Source organism: Equus quagga, chromosome 18 (assembly GCF_021613505.1).
Source record: "Equus quagga isolate Etosha38 chromosome 18, UCLA_HA_Equagga_1.0, whole genome shotgun sequence".
In the NCBI taxonomy this organism is placed as follows: domain Eukaryota; kingdom Metazoa; phylum Chordata; class Mammalia; order Perissodactyla; family Equidae; genus Equus; species Equus quagga.
This window is the reverse complement of record NC_060284.1, coordinates 28,313,899-28,331,480: the sequence shown is the minus strand read 5'-3', so window position 1 is coordinate 28,331,480 and position 17,582 is coordinate 28,313,899. Positions and strand designations below refer to the sequence as shown.

The following is a 17,582-nucleotide window of genomic DNA, read 5'->3' as shown; positions in this document are numbered from 1 at the left end:
TTGCTTCAGGAAGTCATGAAGTCTTTCTCAGGTTCAAGAAGAGGGAAAAGAGCCCCACCACTTGAAAGAGTGTCAAGGTTACACAATGAAAATAGCATGTGGGATAGAAGATATTATTGCAGCCATCTTGGGAAAATATAGTCTGTCAATACTCTGACCTATTTTGTATTATGTTTATAGGTTTTTCTGATGCATATTTACTAATTAATTATTGTTGGCTCTGTTCTATCTCATTTCATCCTCTTCACAACCCTGTGAGGTAGTTACATTCCTTTTTACACATCCAAATGCTATTCATATACATGTTTGGTTTAGCTGGCATATTATTTTAAAAATTATGAATTTTTACATAGGTATCTGAATTTCTGGCTTCTCTTCACAATCAGAAGATTGAAAACATCTAGGCCAGGCTCTCCTCATCTCAGCAATGGGCTGGCGCTGAGTCACAGTGGCCCCTTAGTAAAGGCCTGTCCTTGGTCCATTTGCTGCAGTCTCTACCATTCCCTATCACCATTCCCGCATTACATTTTGTGTCTCACAAGCATTTGGCTTTGAGGCTTTCTGCTTTAGAAAAATAGAGCCAACTTCTACAGTAGAAAAATAACAAACAATAGCAATATCTTTCTTTTGGCATTTTCAAAGCCCTTGCTGTAGAAAGCTACCTTTCGGGGTTTCTTTCTTTTTAAATCTGCTCTCTTGGGCTCCATCAGGTTGCTGTTTCTTGTTTGAAGGGCATCTTCAATTCTCTGCTCCTTTGAAGAACAGAAATGATGTTATGTCCCAGCTCCCAGAACAGTCCCGCTGCTCAGTTCCAACCCCACCCCTCCCAGGCCGGCCTCTCTGGGAATCCCCAGCATTGAGCAGAACTCTCCTTGGGGCCCCGAGTTCGTCATCTTCACTGCCTGAGAAACGCTGGATCCACACAACGTGGCATCCTCAACGGGAGTAAGGGAAGTGCACCCAGTGTGCACCGACATCACCGTTTTCCAACACCACAGTCTCGCCAAGAGCCATCCACACACAAAGGCCTCTTCTCTGGAGGCTAAGTGCCCAGTATCCACGCCACCATTCAGGACTAGTGCTGAATACTCCTCATGGTGCAGAGGCACAAGGCTCACTTTTTCCTTTCAAGGGATCTTGGTTTTGTTTCCATAATGTCAACAGATGTCTGTAAGTGTTGATGAAAGAGCCAGAACAGCATTGCCTACAGAGAGCACTCACTGTGCCGTCTTCTTCCAGCCCTTCAGGACGACTCGGGCCTGCACTGGAAAGGCCGCGGGCAGGTGGGGCCAGGCTGTGCCCACCCTGTGTAATCAGGGCACTTTCTTCCTCTGCGGGGCTTGAGTTTTTCTCCAGCTCTTTAAGACTAGAAAGAACTGCTCCCCCTCAACACAGCAGATGCTTCGGTGTAGGAAAGGTCTGTGGCTTCACTCATCTATCCCAGCAGGCTCAGCCACCAGGCTAGAACATTCTGTGGCAGGCAGTTCCCCACATGCCCCTAATCAATCACATTCCCCGCTCTCTCCCCATCAGTAACTATGATCCTAAATTTTATGTTATCGTTCCCTTGATGTTTGTTATAGATTTTACCATCTATTCCAGATAGCTAATGCTGTTTAACAAACCACCCCAAAGCTTAGTGGGGTAAAACAATAGCAATTTTTTTTCTCACAAATCTGCAATTCGGGCAGGATTCTGTAGAGAAAACTCATCTCTGCTTCACCCGCCATCAGCTGAGGCAGCTCAGCTGAGGGTTTTGGGACCTACTCCTCAAGGTGACTCACTCACCGGCTGCCTGTTGGAGCTGGGCCGTGCCTGGGGGCCTTGCTTCTTCTCCACGTGGCCTCGCCCTGTGCCTGGGCTTCCTCACAAGCGGTGGCTGAGTTCCAAGGTGAGCATCCCAAGAGAGAAAACCAGGTGGACGCTCTATCACCTTTGGTGACCTAGCCCTGGAAGCCACGTAGTGTCTATTAGTTGAAGCAGTGACAGAGGCCCACCTGGGCTCGACAGAAGGGACATTGACTCCACCTCTTCCTGGGGGTATGGCAAGGTCTGGAAGAGTAGGTGGCACCACGAATATCGTTGCAGCCATTTTTGGGAAATACGTCTACCACACCACCTATGTAGGTACCCCTAGATAATATACTATTTAATTTTGCATGTTTTAAACTTCATAGAACATTTATACTGAATATATTCTTCTGTAGCTTTGTTCCCCCAACATTTATGAGAGTCACTTAAATTGTTGGGAGAAGTTCATTTGTTTTTAGAACTGTGCAATATTTCATTGCAATTATTTACCACAATTTACTTGTCCGTTCTTTTCTGGATATTTATGTTGTTTCCAGCCTTTTTTTCTTTTTGGTTGTGTGTTTATGCTTTTCGCTATTTTGTGCAGTGTGCTATGAACATTCTTTTCTTTTGAGGAAGATTAGCCCTGAGCTAACATCTGCTGCCAGTCCTTCTCCTTTTGCTGAGGAAGACTGGCCCTGATCTAACATCCATGCCCATCTTCCTCTACTTTATATGTGGGACGCCTACCACAGCATGGCTTGACAAGTGGTGCCTAGGTCCGCACCCGGGATCTGAACCAGCGAACCCCAGGCCACCAAAGCGAAACGTACAAATTTAACCACTGCACCAACAGGCTGGCTCCACTGTGAACATTCTTGTAGAACTCTGCTAGTGTACATGACCCTAGGGCAGTGATTCTCAACCAGGGATGATTTTTAGCAATGCCAAGAACCTTCAGCAAATGTCCCGGATATTTTTGATTTTTATGAATTTGGTAGGGGGCATTCCTACTGGCATCTAGTGGGTAGAGGTCAGAGATGCTGCTTAACATCCCGCAATGCACAGGACAGTCCGTGACAACAAAGAATTATTTGGTCCAAGATGTCAATCATGCTGAGTTGAGAAACCCTAGCTTAGGGTATACCTGTAGAAGCAGAATTCCTAGGTGAGAGAGTATTTATAGTTTCAAGTTTACTACATGATACTAAATAGTTTTCCCAAGTGGTTGAACCAACTCCTACTCTGCCAGAGCAGAGTGTTCCACGTCCTTCGATATTGTCAGTCTCCTTAATTTTTGCACATTCATGTTTTCTTCTCTCTGAAACTCATGTTCAAGTGTTTTGCTCATTTTTTATAGAATTGATTTGTGTCAGTTCTTTATATATTCTGGATACTAATCCTTTGTTGGTTGTATGTGTTACAAATGTCTCCCTAGTTTGTGGCTTGTCTTCTCACTTCTTCATAGTTTTTTTGGATGAATGGAAGTTCTTAAGCTTTATGTAGTTAAATTCATCACTCTCATACTAGCCTAACTGGTTTGTGATTTGGGGGTATTATTTAGGTAAGCCTGTCCTGTCCTGAGGTTCTCGCTGCCTCCCAGGCCTGGCAGCCTGTTGGAGTCTCCTCCCTTCCAGCTGGTGAGACCTGGCATTCCTCTTGCTGACCCCAGAGGTGGCTGTCTCTCCACATCTTCTCCCGTGATTGCTCAGTCCTTTGAGGACTGGCCTTCTGCCTTCATTTCCTGGTGGACTTCACTTTCTCTGCTGCGACCAGAATCTTTCCATGACCTCTCTCTCTCTCTCCACCCAGGACTGGACTCTGCTGTCTAGGGACTGGCCTCAAAATGAACCAACTTCTTTAGAACGACAGTGCCCCACCGGTGTCAGTACTGCCAGAGATGCCCCTTAGATATCAGCCTTGCCAGGACTGAGCCCCAGTTTTCTACAGCATTGGGATAGTTTCATCTGGACCTATCTGGGACACTATCCTCTAGGGCCTGGATCAATAATGGGGTGGACCTGAAGATGCCAAGTGGTGCCCAGGAACGTTGCTGCTCCCAGGAAGGGAGCCCTAAGATGAGCCTGTCTGCTCTGACTATGCGCCTTCAAGCCAGGTTGCTTCCCAGTGCCCCTCAAAGCTGACTACAGCTGAAGGATAGCCTTGGAGCTCTCTGCTTCATCCAGGGCAACCAACCCACACTTAAGTTTGCTTCCTTTCCCTTCCCTTTCAGCTCCACCCATGTCCTGAACTTTGGTGCCCCTCCTGGATCCTCTCCCCTTTGGACTTCACCTTGGTCTGGGTTTTCCTGGCTTTGACACTTGGCACCTTGTCAGGGCTTCAGGTGAAACTCAACTTTTGGCTCCAATAGCTCCCGTCTGTGCCAGGAAAGGCACCTTATCCTGGCCCAAGCTTCTATGACCCAAACCAGGTAGCCAGCCTGAACAACTGCCAGGCCAGGGAGAAGAGAAATCTTAAGGTGGGGAACAGACAGAAGGTGAAGGAAGAGTCAAAACAGCCAAACAGCAGGGTGATATAGGAGGATGGAGAGGTAGAGCGAGGGGGCTTAGGATCCTGAAATGCATATGGTGGAGAGCTAGCATGGGGGCATTCCAGCACGCTAGTTAAGAGCACAGTCTTTGTAAAAAGGTGAGGAATCTCCTAACCTCACTGGCTGTGTGATCTCAGGCTAATTGTCCTCCCAGAGCCCTGTTTTCATCATCTGTAAAGTGAGGATAACATGATAATAGTATTTTGCTGCTGTTGTTATCACTCTTAGTCTGTGAACAGAATGCCAGCTGCCAAGTTCCTTTATGAGTGGATTGGCACAGACCAGGGGTCAGCAAACTGTGGCCTGTGGGCCTGCTCCAGCCCATTGGCTGTTTCTGTATGGCCTGTGAGCTAAGAATGGTTGTTACATTTGTAAATGGTGGAACAAAATCAAAAGAATGTTTCATGGTGTGTGAAAATTAAATGAAATTCAAATTTCAGTGTCCAGAAATAAAGCTTTACTGGAACACAGCCATGCTATTTCTTTGGTGTTGTCTTTCTACCTCTTTACAGAAATTTGCTGACCCCCAGTGTAGACCCACCAGACCAGGAGCAAATGCTTTAGTCAGCTAGAGCTTGCAGCACTGGGCTATCTTCTCCACTGCACAGCCTATACATGCTGGCCACCTTTCTGTTCCTACTTCCTGGGGCCCCAGAGAACCTTTTGGTCAAGCCAGCCTCGGTTGATCCAGTGCACTGATGTCTACATTTCTGAACAATGAGCCTGAGTCATTACAGCATCATACAGGGAGTCAGGACACAGCTGTTGTGAGATTCAGTTGAAATAAAACATGCAAAAATGCTCTGTAAATGTAATGGGTATTATTATTCAGCAAATAATGTGATATTCAGGAAGGTTTCTATGTATTTTATTCTCTTTGTATGTTTGGTAATGTGTATATGGTCATTTTCTTTAATGAAAATGTTTTATTAACCAAAATATTCTCGTTTCTGACCAGACCAAGTAAGTTGTTAAACCAAATGTCATTACCCATAAAGCATGTCAAACCCACCCTCAAAATGGAGTTTTGAGCTTCCCAGCCCTCTTTCTAGAAAAAACTCTAGCTCCCACCAACTTGTTTTGTTTTCTCTTCTCTTCCTGTTCCCCTGTCTCCATTTTCTTTTCCAGTCTCTGTGCTTGTGCTTTGGCCCACTTGTTGCTGTGGGTGGCTGAGGAGAGAGCAGATAAATGTCATTGCGTTTGAAGAAGCCAAGGAACTGTGAGGCAAGGCTTTAAGAGAATCAGCCAGGTTTTGACATTTCCCAAGGTGGTGGTAGGAATTGAAGGGGAAGGAACACCATGAGCCAATTCCTCAATGACTATTTTGGGGGACCCAGAGTTTGGTATGAGGTATCAGTGAGGAAAACAGAAGGGATGGCATGAGAATCAAAGGAGGTTTTTATAAAGGAGGGGACAAGCAAAGCACCAGAGCAACTAGGACATTGCTGGTCCTCCTGGGGTTCCCCCAGGATGCGGGAGAACAAGCCGCCCTCCCAGAAGAAGGTGGTAAAGGACGGCTGAGAGGAGCCCCCACGGAGGAGGAGAGGAGCACTCAGAGAAACCTCTTGAGGTCCAGGGTGTTGTTTCCCTTATGGGGGCTGCAGAGGACATACTGGGGAAGGGGGGGATAAAAACAATGTGGGGTTGAGCATAAGGATTCAAGCCCTAAGGGGTTTGAACTTTGGGTGGAGACCAAGGGCAACAGGAAGTGGAGTCACCCTGGGATTAGCTGGCCCCGAATTCTGAATGAAACGCTATGGTAAGGCTGTTCCCATCCTGGGAGCAGGGGAGGAGGGAGATGGGGTGGATGTGAGAAGCCTGATGCCACCGTGAGGGTGGGAGGTGAATATTGCAGCTGCCACAAGTCAGTCCCTTGGTGCAAATGCCTTAGCAAAGTACCCTTCCCCAGGAGTACATGCATTGGTGACTTTGTCCTCCTTTCCAGGACAGCTCAAATATTAAGCAGTTACTTAAAAACGCTGAAGGAAGAGGCTCAGGTTTCTAATGACTTTCTGTCGATATGGCTAATACTGCACTGGAATACCCTTCCCCTAGGTACCTGTGTGGTTCCTTTCTTCTTCACCCAGGTTTCTCTCAAAGAGGGCCCTTCTTTGACTCCAGTATCCAAAACAGCGGTTGACCTTGGGTAACTGAAACAGCAGAAAGTGAAACCACAGATAAGTGGAGACTACTATAATTTTTGCAAGTTCTTCAGGGTGCTGTCACAACTTTTCAAATCAGTAAAATAATTTTGTAAAAAGCAACATTCTGTCTGTATCCTAGCATAGAGTACTCTAAGATATACCGTTAGGGGAAAAAAGCAAGATGAATTAAAGGATGTATATTACGCTATGATCTATCTAAGAAAACGTATGCAGTGCTTATTTAAAAAAATAAGTGCAATAAGGCAAGAGAAAAGGGAAAGATTGGAAAGGAAGAACTAAAACTATTTATTTGCATGTGATATGATTGTGTACATTGAAAAGCCAAAGAATCTACAAATAAACTACTAGAACTAATAAGTAAATTTAGTCAAGTCAGAAGACAAAGGGTCACTATACCAAAACATCAAAAATATTTATATGCCAAGAAGCACATGAAAAGGTACTGAACACCATTAGTCATCAAGAAAATGAAAATTAAAATTACAATAAGATAATACTACACACCCACCAGAATGGCTAAAATTAAAAAGACCAAGAGCCAGCCCTGATGTCCTAATGGCTAAAGTTCGTGTGCTCTGCTTTGGCGGCCTGGGTTCCATTCCCAGGCGTGGAACCACACCACACATCTGTCAGTAGCCATGCTGTGGCGGTGGCTCACACAGAAGAACTAGAAGGACTTACAACTAGAACATACAACTATGTACTGGGGCTTTGGGGAGAAGGAAAAAAAAGAGACAGAGAGGAAGATTGACAACAGATGTTAGCTCAGGGTGAATCTTTCCCAGCAGAAAAAAAAAGAAAGACCAAGTGGAATGCCAAGTGCTGGCAAAGATGAGGCATGATAGGAACACTTATGCACTGCTAATGGGAATATAAAATGGTACAACCATTTTGGGACTTTGGCAGTTTCTAATAAATTTAAATATATACCTTCTTTGTGGCCAGCAGTGTGCTTGTAAATGTTTAACACTTGGCTCTGGGGATGGAGGAGAGGGAAGTCCTGATTTTTAGCATTTGCCTATTTCTGTGGCATAAATATCCCCACCGTGGCTGATTCCAAACAACCAACGTGAAATCACTGAAAGTAGAGTTGGGAAGAAATGTGCCTAATCGGCCCCAAGCTGGACAAGCTGGCTCCAGAACACCGCTGCCTTTGACCAAGCAATTCTACTTCTAAGTACACACCCAAGATGAATGAATGTACATATCCACAAAAAGACGACTTACGTGAGAATGTTCTTAGCAGCTTTTAGTCATAATAGACAAAAACTAGAAACAATCCAGAAGTCTACCAACAGGTGAAAAGGTAAACAAATCGGAGTATATTCCTACAACGGAATCGTACTTAGCATTGAAAAATAATGAACTGCTAACACAGCAGCGTGGATAACTCTGAAACACATTACATTAATTGAACCAGATACAAAAGAGTGCACTCTGTATGGTGCCGTTTATGTAAAAATCAAAAGTGAACAAAACTGATCTGTGGTGCTGAAATTGGAATAGTAGCTATTTCTGGGATGGGAGTTCTTCTTGGTGTGGGGACAAGGTCACTTTCTAGGGTGATTGAAAGATATTTTATCTTGATCTCGTTACATGGGTGTATATATTTGTCAAAATTCACCAAGCTGTACACTTAATCTCAAGTCACTGCAGTAAAGTACTTGTTGATATTAAAGAATAAAGAAAGTGATTTTGCCTCATTTCAAAAAACCAGTAGAAGAATAAATCATAATTTCTTAATGGCTGTCTATAGAGGGATGGAGGAAACGAGAAAGGGACAGGATTAAAAGCTAGACTTCTCTGAATATGCTTTGTTTTGTAGGTTTGATTTTGGACTCATGAGAATAATTTACATAACAATATAGACTAAAATAAAAATCGTAAAAAACAGGCAATTCTCTAAAATCAAAATTAAAACTAACTGAACCAAGTGTTTCCAACTATATATTGAATTGGTGGCCAATCACACAGAGAGGAATTATTTCAAGGGCCTTTTAACAGAGTAAGTTGCAGTACATCCTAATGGGAGATATCCTAAGGCAAAAGGAGCTCCCAAAAATTCCTAAATTTTTCATAGTCATGTTGTTATTAATAGTATTGGTATTATTATTCTGAACTATTAACTATATTTTATAGGATAAAACAAATAAGTAATTATGTTAGTGTTAATAGAAACCAGGAATTTTACCGTAAGAGACAAATTCAAATATAGAATAAAAAATTAGTAAACATTCTATAATCTTAAATTTGAATAGAAAATATTAGTATGAACCGATGATACATTTTCTTATACTGAAGAATCTATTTCCTAGCTCTAAAAGGCCCAGAAACAATAGCCAATCAAACGCGATGTGTGCCCCTAGTGCCAGTTTGTAGTCACTAAATCTGTTTCCTACTAAATGAAACCAAGGCTCCTTGGGGAAATGGAGGGTCCTGGTCTGAGGAAGGAAATACACATCATACATCACAACATACCAGAAATTCCTAGGACTCAAGTCAACTTGTCAAGGCTCCCACTGGGCACAAATGGGAAAATTTGAACATGACTAAGAATAACTGATGAAAAGGATGAATCATGTTGAACATTCACAAGTTCATAATGATGCTCAAAAAGAAAAAATAAACACCGTTCACCTTCAGATGATACTGGGGAAACAACTCGTTATTCCTAAAACAGACAAGTAAAGAGAAAGAATCTACCTTTGCCATATGAATTGAACTTGAGGGTAACCGAATAGCAGAGGAGGGAATGTTTCTTTTTAAAGGTGTATGACGGCCAATAATTAAGAAGGAATATCACCATATTGCAAGCCCTTAAAGAAATAACGGTGCTAGGCCATCATGACTGTGTTAGCTTCCTAAGGCTGCCATCACAAAGTACGACAAACTGAGTGGCTTAGAACAGAAGTTGATTGTATCCCAGTTCCGGAGGCTGGAAGTCCTAGATCAAGGTGTTGGCCGGGTTGTGCTCCCTCTGAAGCTCTAGAAAAGGACCCTTCCTTTCCTCTTCTAGCTTCTGGTGTTCACCTACAGTCCTTGGCATTCCTTGGCTTATAGCTGCAACACTCCAATCTCTGCCTCTGTGGTCACATGGCCATCTCCTCCCCAAGTCTGTCTCAGTTCAAATGTTCCTCCTTGTATAAAGCCTGGGTTAGGGTGGCCCTCATTTTAACCCGATTACATCCATGGGCATGGGGGTTAGGACTTCGACATATCTTACTGGGTCTAATTCAACCAATAATAATCATCAGGGGCAGCCAGTATCACAGAAGAACACAGGATATTATATATTATTGCCAAAGAATTAGACTCCAATCAGACCAAATCTAGGTCCAACTACCAATTTACAGGAAACAGAAGGGACAGAAGAGCATGCTAAAAAACACCACAGGCGTATAATCAGCAAAATTCCGAATGTGGGAAATTCTACAAGACAAACAACTTGGTTTCTTCAACAAGTAAATTGTAGGGAAAAAATAGAGGGAGAGAAACCTACAAATTAAAATGGATGTAATAGACATAGCAACCAAAAATAGCGTATAGATCTTGTTTGGAAATTTGAACACTTACTAGATATTTAATGATACAAAGGGATTGTTGACAATTTTTTAAAACACATTTTAATGGTATAGCAGTAATGTTTTAAAAAGAGAGAGTTCTTAACTAATTTGAATACATACCCTCAGATAGAATGACATAATGTTTGGAAGGTAGGAGAGTGGGGATGGGTTAGGTATGAAACAGGAGTGGCCATATTAATTAGTGAAGCTTGGTGTTGGGTACATGGCGTCGGTATCAGAATCTATCTTCTGAATATATCTACCCCCAAGACTCCCTGAGACCTACTGTTCAATATTCTTTTCTAGGATACTGAGTTTCTCTTTCCAAAGTCTTCCACTGCAGCCTGATGGCCAATGGGGAAATTTTGTTTGTTGGAAGTTCCTGGCTAGCTGACAAAAATATTTTTCATTAGGTAGGAAAGGAATTTTTAAAATCTCCTTTTATCATAAAAGTACTATGTATATACACAGTGTAAAAAGGAAAGTCCAAAAAGTGCCAGAAAAGTAAGATTTCCTCCTTCCGCCCCAGTTCTACTCCCAGAGACTCCACTGTTCCAAGTTTCTTGTGAATCACTTCAAATGTTTTTCCAAGCATATACAAAAAAAAAACACAATTCAGATTTTACTGCAAATAATATCTGCAACTTGCCTTTTTTTCCACCTGGTGTATGTCTTGGAGACCTTTCCATAGCAGGAAATACAGATCCTCCTCTTTTTTTATTCCACTATATGGAAATACCATAACTTATTTCAGTCTCCAATTGGCAACCATTTTTTCCCAGTTATTTCCTCTTACAGATAATGTTGCAATGCACCTTCTTGTACACACACAGAAAAGGAATTTGTTGAAAATCTGCCTCTCCTAAGAAAACCCCTCCTTCATTCTTCAGCTCGAGACAGGAAGCGCCCTGTGGTATGAAGCAATCACACAGCAAACCTTCTGGGCCTGACCACATCACCCTGTGATTCTCCAGCCGCTGGGCAGCTCAAGGCTAGGTGATCAGGAGCGTGCCTAGCTCCCGAGGCGTGGAGACGCTGAGCACCCACGGCTCCGTGGCTGAGAGTGGACAGCTGCCCTGGCTGAGGGTGGCGGACACACCCCTGAGTCCCCTGGTGTATGACGCCCCCTTGGGAGAGGTGAAGCATTGGCACCAAGTCATTAGGTAAGTTCGCTGGCTTTGAAGGAGTCTGGGGCCAAGGGATGTTAAATTCAATCAGATTCACCTAGATGTCGCAAAGTTCAGGTGATGGTGTATGTTTAAAGTTAAGAAACTTAAGATGCTAATGTGGGCCAATGCCTCCGATGGCCAAGGCAGCTCAGGGCCTAAGGCTGTCTCTGAAAGCACACTGAGCAGGTAAGCAGAGTAAGCTTTTTTTTTTTCTTTTTTAATGTGGTTTGTGTTTAATCCTGTGGAAGTCCTCTGTGTCAGCAAGGCTTTTGTTTCTGCCTTATGGAACTTTACACGGGCGACTCTTGCCAGAAATAGGAATTTCCTGGCAAGGAAGAGAGGCAATTTGAGTAAGCTGGACACAGACAAATAACATTTCACTTCAACAAAGCTTTTCAGGTGTCACTGAAGATGTGTGAGAAACCAGATAGAAAGCTAGAGAAAATGCTCTTTACAAAAGTATTCTCCTGCTGGTGGCTTTAGGGATGTTCTTGCCACTACATCTCCCTAATGGGATGAGTTCAGGCCATGGCTTCACGGAGAAGAGTTCTGTTAGACCACAGGAAAGGGTTTGCGAGATGGTCAAGGTCTCAGTCCAGGCTGTGGGGCTTCCCTTTCAGCTTGGACGGTAAGTATCAGGACCCTGAGCAAAATGCACACTACCTGATTTGTTTCTCCTCTTTAAAAAAGTGCTTATGGTGCCTGTTATTTGAAAAGTAGATAAACGTTCATTGACATAGTCTCTCCCTAAGGAGTATATTTTGGAGTTGTTCTTTATTGCTCTTAACTCCCTTTGTGAAATTTGGCCAGTCAACAGTTATTAGAAGAAAAGCATAAGCTTAATTTGAGGGATCAATAAAGTTCTTGCTCACTGACAAGTGTGATGTTTTTTCATAATGCCACTGGCTTGGGAGCAGAGGATACCACGGAAGTGTTGCAGTAGTGGGATGTGAGGTGAGGATTGAAGTGAGGAATGAGGTAATGGTTTGTGGGGAAAAGGTTGAGTCTTGGGAAAGAGTGGAGGTCCTACAAGTTCACCAGAGGAGACGCAGGATGAACTGGTTAGGAGTAGGGGCTGCTCTCTTAAAAAAAATAAAAAAGCATTAGCATCATAGGAAAAGAGCTGTTGAAGGTGTGGTGTGTTCTGGGGGATGGGTGGGGGGAACAGACTGACTAAGGATACGCTGGTCAGTCTGGTCACAGGGCTCTGGACACAGTCTGCTGCTGATTCCTAGGACCTAGGATCAGAGTCTTTAGTGACCAGGGCCTAGGGGAGCCAGTCACCAGGTTTCGTGAGGCCGTGGACGTGAATCCTGTCCAGAGACCAAGCGGATTAGGTCCCACCTGGGAAGGACCCTGATTCTCCTGGTGTTCATCCAGGGAAGCTTTCTGTTCGCCGGCCCTCCCCCCTTCCCCGTCCCCACCCCGCCCACATGGGTGTCCATTTCCCATCACCTGTGCAGTCTCCCCGAACAGGTTCTGAACTAGTTCAGTTCCGTAGAGAAGCTTTTGTTAAGCATTCATTAGCTTCTAAGATTTTCTTTTTCACCTTGTGAGATTCTCTCAAGCCTTCTGACCTTGTCAAGTGCCTCAAGGATGGGGTTTGAACAACTGTGACCTTCAGCTGCCTGAAGACTGTGCCATCCCTGTTGACGATAGATTCAAACTCAGGGGTCTTTTCAGTCAACAGGAGGAATAACTAGAAAGGGGTATAGGGTCCTCCCTCCTTGCCTTTGGGGTCTGTAAGCTAAGATCTGTTCTTCTAAGTCAGCTGCTTCTAGTCAATCTTAGTTCTAGTTCCTCTAAACAAACCCGTTTCCTAGAGAGACAGAATAACAGCGTGCCTGGTTTAGGAATCAGAAAACCCAAGTTCACTGTTGCTTCCACCACTGAGTACCCCCTTGTCCTTTGGCAAATCCTTCAGCATTTCCCCGTAAGTAAAAATGAAAGGGCCAAATCAAGATGCACGAGGACTTCAAAAGCCTGAAAGGAGGGGCTAAAACTGACAAGATTAAATTTAATACAATTGGTAGAAGAGAGAGATGCTGGGAGCTAACATTGCTATTCCTACAAAAAAGGTTCACTTGCCCCTGAATGTGAAACAAGAGTGAGCCGTGGCCACCAGTGTAGCTCACAATGGCTCAAGCTCAGCTTCCAGAATAAGGAAAGTTAGAGTCCTGCTTTGCTCTGCTCTGCTCTGGCCATGGCACCTCCCACCTCCCGTCTCATTTCTGCCTCCAATCCTCTCTCCTTTACAATGAGAGTGATTGTTCTTAAAATCTAAATTTGATTGTGTCATTCTTTTTACAAACCTTCAATAGCTCCCTATTGCCCTCAGAATAGTCTCATACAATGTTCTTCATGATCTGGCCCCTGTTGACCTCTCAGGCCTATCTCTTGTCCTCTACTGACCCACAACCCTGATTCTAATAGTTCAAAACCACAGGCAGTTCCCAGAACTGGTCCTTCTCTCTTCCCCTCTGGAGTGCAGTCTCCAACACACATACACACACACACACACACACACACACACACACAGCCCTCTACCTGTCAGCTTCTCCATCCTCTGGGCTTTCCGAGCTCCCTGGGTTGCCCCTGTCATAGCACTTCCTATGCCATATTGCAATTGCTTGAGAGGACTCTACCCTCCCATCCCAAGACAGTGAGCCCCTCGAGACAGAGACTATGCTTTTTCTGTGTATCCTCAGCATCTACTATCTTCCTGGTAGGCACTCAGTTAATATCTGTAGAATCAGTGGAAGGCTAGGGGAACAACCGACAAGCCCAAGTGCACTCAGAAAAGAGTGATAAGGATGGTGAGCGATGAGGAAATAAGATTGAAGGACAAACGACTGAAGAAGCTGAAACAGTTGAGCCTGGGAGAGAGAGCATCAGGAGAGGCATAATTACTCACCTTCATGTCAAGGGCTGCCACGGGGATGCAGGAGATGAGTGACCCTAGCCTCTCCAGAGGGCAGAATTAGACTCGCTGGGGGGAGGGGGAGGGACGTGGTGCAATCTAAGAAGCAGCTTTGGAGAATACTATGATGTGCTGTTTGAGTACATTTGGTGGAGGAAGGGTGCCTTGCAGAGAGGGATGGCTTCCTGGTGACCTAAAGAGCACCCTGGCCCGGAAGGGCCCCAGCACCATCTCAGGAGTGTGGCTGGAGGGATTCTTGTATTGGGTGAGGCATTCACCCTGGTAATATTGAAGGTCCTGCAGAACATGGATTCTAAGATCTGCAGGTCCCTGACAGCTCTAAAAGTCTGTGATTCTACCATTTAGGCCACAACACCACACAATTCAGAAAGCTGAACAGACATTTTAATTTCTGACTTCTCTTCCTTAGCAGCTTCAGAGTATTTTACCCATTCCAAATCCACTCATGATGCCTGGTCTACTAAATTGTTCCATTGGGAAAGGAAATAGGGACATGGACAAGTTATATAACTTGTCCTAGTTTTTGCAGGTAATAATAGACAGAATCTTAATAGGAAACAGAGCTCTTCAGTCCAAGGCATTAAAGCAGATGGCTTTTCCAGGTCCCTGATGACTTCATGAGCCAAGTTGTCCTATGAAGTTTCATGTTTCTTACCATTTTGCTTTCATTCCACATCTAAAGTTCAAGAACAACCATCCCAGAGTGGCTATGGGGATGCTCTGGAACTAGATTGCCTGTGTGACCTCAGACAAGTCACTTAATCTTTCTGTGACTCAGTTTCCTCATCTATAAAATGGATATAATAATAAAATTAATCTTACAGGGTCATACGGATAAAATGAGAATACAGCACATGGATATGTTAAGTACTTAATAAACATTACTTAGTATTATTAGTACTAATATATATATATAGTACTAAATATACATAGTACTAAACATACCTAGTATTGGATGAGGACAGGACTTGGGAATAAAGAGAATTGATTTCTCATTCCAATGCTAAAGGTATAGTGCAGTGGTCTTTAGCTGTTCTCTACACAGCCTCAGAAGTTCCTCAGAGCTTCCATTGAGAGCTGGGCTGGGTGTAAGGGGCGAGAGATGACAATCATCGGCATAGAACAAAATGGAGGTGTGTGCGCCCCGATGGTGCTCATGTGCTGCTGTCAGTGGTCCTGAACCAATTTGTTAATTCTCTGGAAACCTGAGGGTGGGGTGGGGGTTGCACCCACAGCCCCCTGTCCTCCCTTTCCCTCCCTTAATTCCCTGCTTGTGGGTAGTCTTCCCACCAAATGGAATTTGGATAAATCATTGATAACCTTTTAAATCATTAGTTTCTTTTTCTCTGAAGACAGGTAATTCCTACCCTCTGATCTGTTCACAGGGATGTTGCCAGGTTACATGCAATCCTGTATATGTAACACCTTCCCACCTGATGGCTACCTGAGGGATGCAGCCAGAAAGCGGCAACATAGTGGCAACAAAAAAACTTTGACTCTGAGCTTCCTCCTAGCAGAGTCACTGGAACTCCAAGCCCACTGAAGGCACAGCTGCCCACCCTTCTCCAGACAGAGTCCCCGGGGCCTCACCCAGTTGTTAGCAACCATGCCAGTTTTCCTGAGGCTGGATTGGAGTTGCACTCTACTGTGCCTCTGGGTGGCCTGCATCCACCATCTCTGCCTCTGCCATTTGCTGAGGCTCAGGCTCCGTTCTTGTGGTCCCCACCTGGGACAGGGCAGGTTTTCCCCCACCAATGTCACAGCTCTTCTGTTAGATACCTCAAAGTGTTCTCTTGCTGTTTCAACTTAGAATCTTCTTTGTCAAGGACTTGGGATTGATTCCCACTGGAATCTGGGCCAAGGGACAATTAAGACAGCTCCCAGTATTTTGCTCAAAAGCCTTTTTCATTTCTTTCTCATAAGCCTGGACCATGCAGTCCAGCACTGTCCCAGGATAAAGTCCGGCCTCCACCAGGGCTCTCCCCAGGGAAGAGATGGGGGCACACTGTCTCTGTCCTCTTTCTTGGTGTTGGAGTTTTATCTGGCATCCTGTAGCTCAGCTACTTTCCCAACACCTCCATGAAACCATTCTCCTGGTAGCCCTCGAAGTGAGCAGAGCTGTTGAGGGGATCCTGCCAACTGGGTCCCCAATCCACAGATATGAATGTGCTTCAGGCTTTCTGCACCAGGGGAATTCTCCAAACCTGATAGAGTGTTATTAAAAGAAGTAGAAAGAATTTTCGTTTTCCTAGATTGAAAAGCAGAAAAAACCCTTGATGTTAATTTGGCCCATTCTGGCTCCAAGCAGGGTTAGACTCAAACAATTGCTTAAACTTAGAAGGAGAGAAAACCAACACCTCTCAGAGGATGAAATGCTAAAACACACCCTTACAGGTTGGAGGTTGTATTTTGGGTTTGATTTTTAAGAGTGGCCACACCAATTCTGTCCGTGCGATTTGAGCCCTTTGTCTATTGTTCTGTCCTTAAGGGGGATCAGAGGGAAGATGGTAGCCTGCCTTGGCTGTTTCTCATCACAGAGTAATTCTTAGCCCTCCATCACACACACTCTCACACATCTCTACACACATATTTAGTTCTAAACTGTAATCACCTGTGTCCAACTTGGCCCTTAGAAGTGAAGAGGGAGCCCTGGGTATGAATACCATAAACATATTTCCCCAAGAGATGTTTATGCAGCAATCCAGACATTCTCATTGCTCTGCCTTTTAATTAGTTCAGGGAGTTGCAACCTCACAGTGTGGGGGTGCTTGCCAGCTATGCTTTTCGGGAAGTTATATGGTCTGTCTCCTCCCTCGGTGTTAGGAAATTATAGAGCTGGCTCTCTGCTTGTCTTGGAAGTGTGTGCACTGACCTTACCCCACAGAGCCCTGGACGCTCCAGGGCCTTTCTGAGCTAGCGCCCAAGGGCCTTGAGGAGAAGTGCGGTGACATTCGGATCTCAGGTCTTGCGGCCTGCTGTCCTTGAGCAGGGAGGAGAGGATGGCCTTTGAGCTAAAAGGGATTGTTTTCCTCTGTGACTGTTCAGTCCCCCTGGGCAGCTACTGCAGAATCGTGGCCACAGGGGACCAGAGAGGGGATTTTATGGCTCAAGGGAAACCTGCATCTCGCCCATATCGGGCCCATTCTGGAGGCTGCCAGATACCTTATCCTCGTGAAAGGAGAGGCCCCAAAGAGCCCTTCCGGCCTTCCTTCCTCCCAGGCTGCACAATCTCTACTTCCGCCCAGGGGCTCTGGGATGGCTGTACGTCTGACATCAGATCTCTCATGGCTGCTGATGTTTTATTTAAACACTTCTCCTCCACACGGCCCCCTCTTCTTTTGTTTATGCGTTCTCCCTTCAGGGACCAGATCACACTTTTGGCTCTAGTTTGAGCTTCTCCAC

At 44.7% G+C, this 17,582-nt stretch overlaps 1 protein-coding gene across 1 annotated transcript in view; it reads left to right on the top strand.

The window, feature by feature from the left end:
- Nucleotides 1-11,096: 11,096 nt before the first annotated feature.
- BCAR3 (BCAR3 adaptor protein, NSP family member) overlaps nt 11,097-17,582 on the top strand; it is a 190,663-nt gene continuing 184,177 nt past the window's right edge. The window contains exon 1 of the mRNA XM_046645419.1: nt 11,097-11,233. The gene's annotated coding sequence lies outside the window, so the exon portion shown is untranslated. The remainder of the gene's footprint in view (nt 11,234-17,582) is intronic.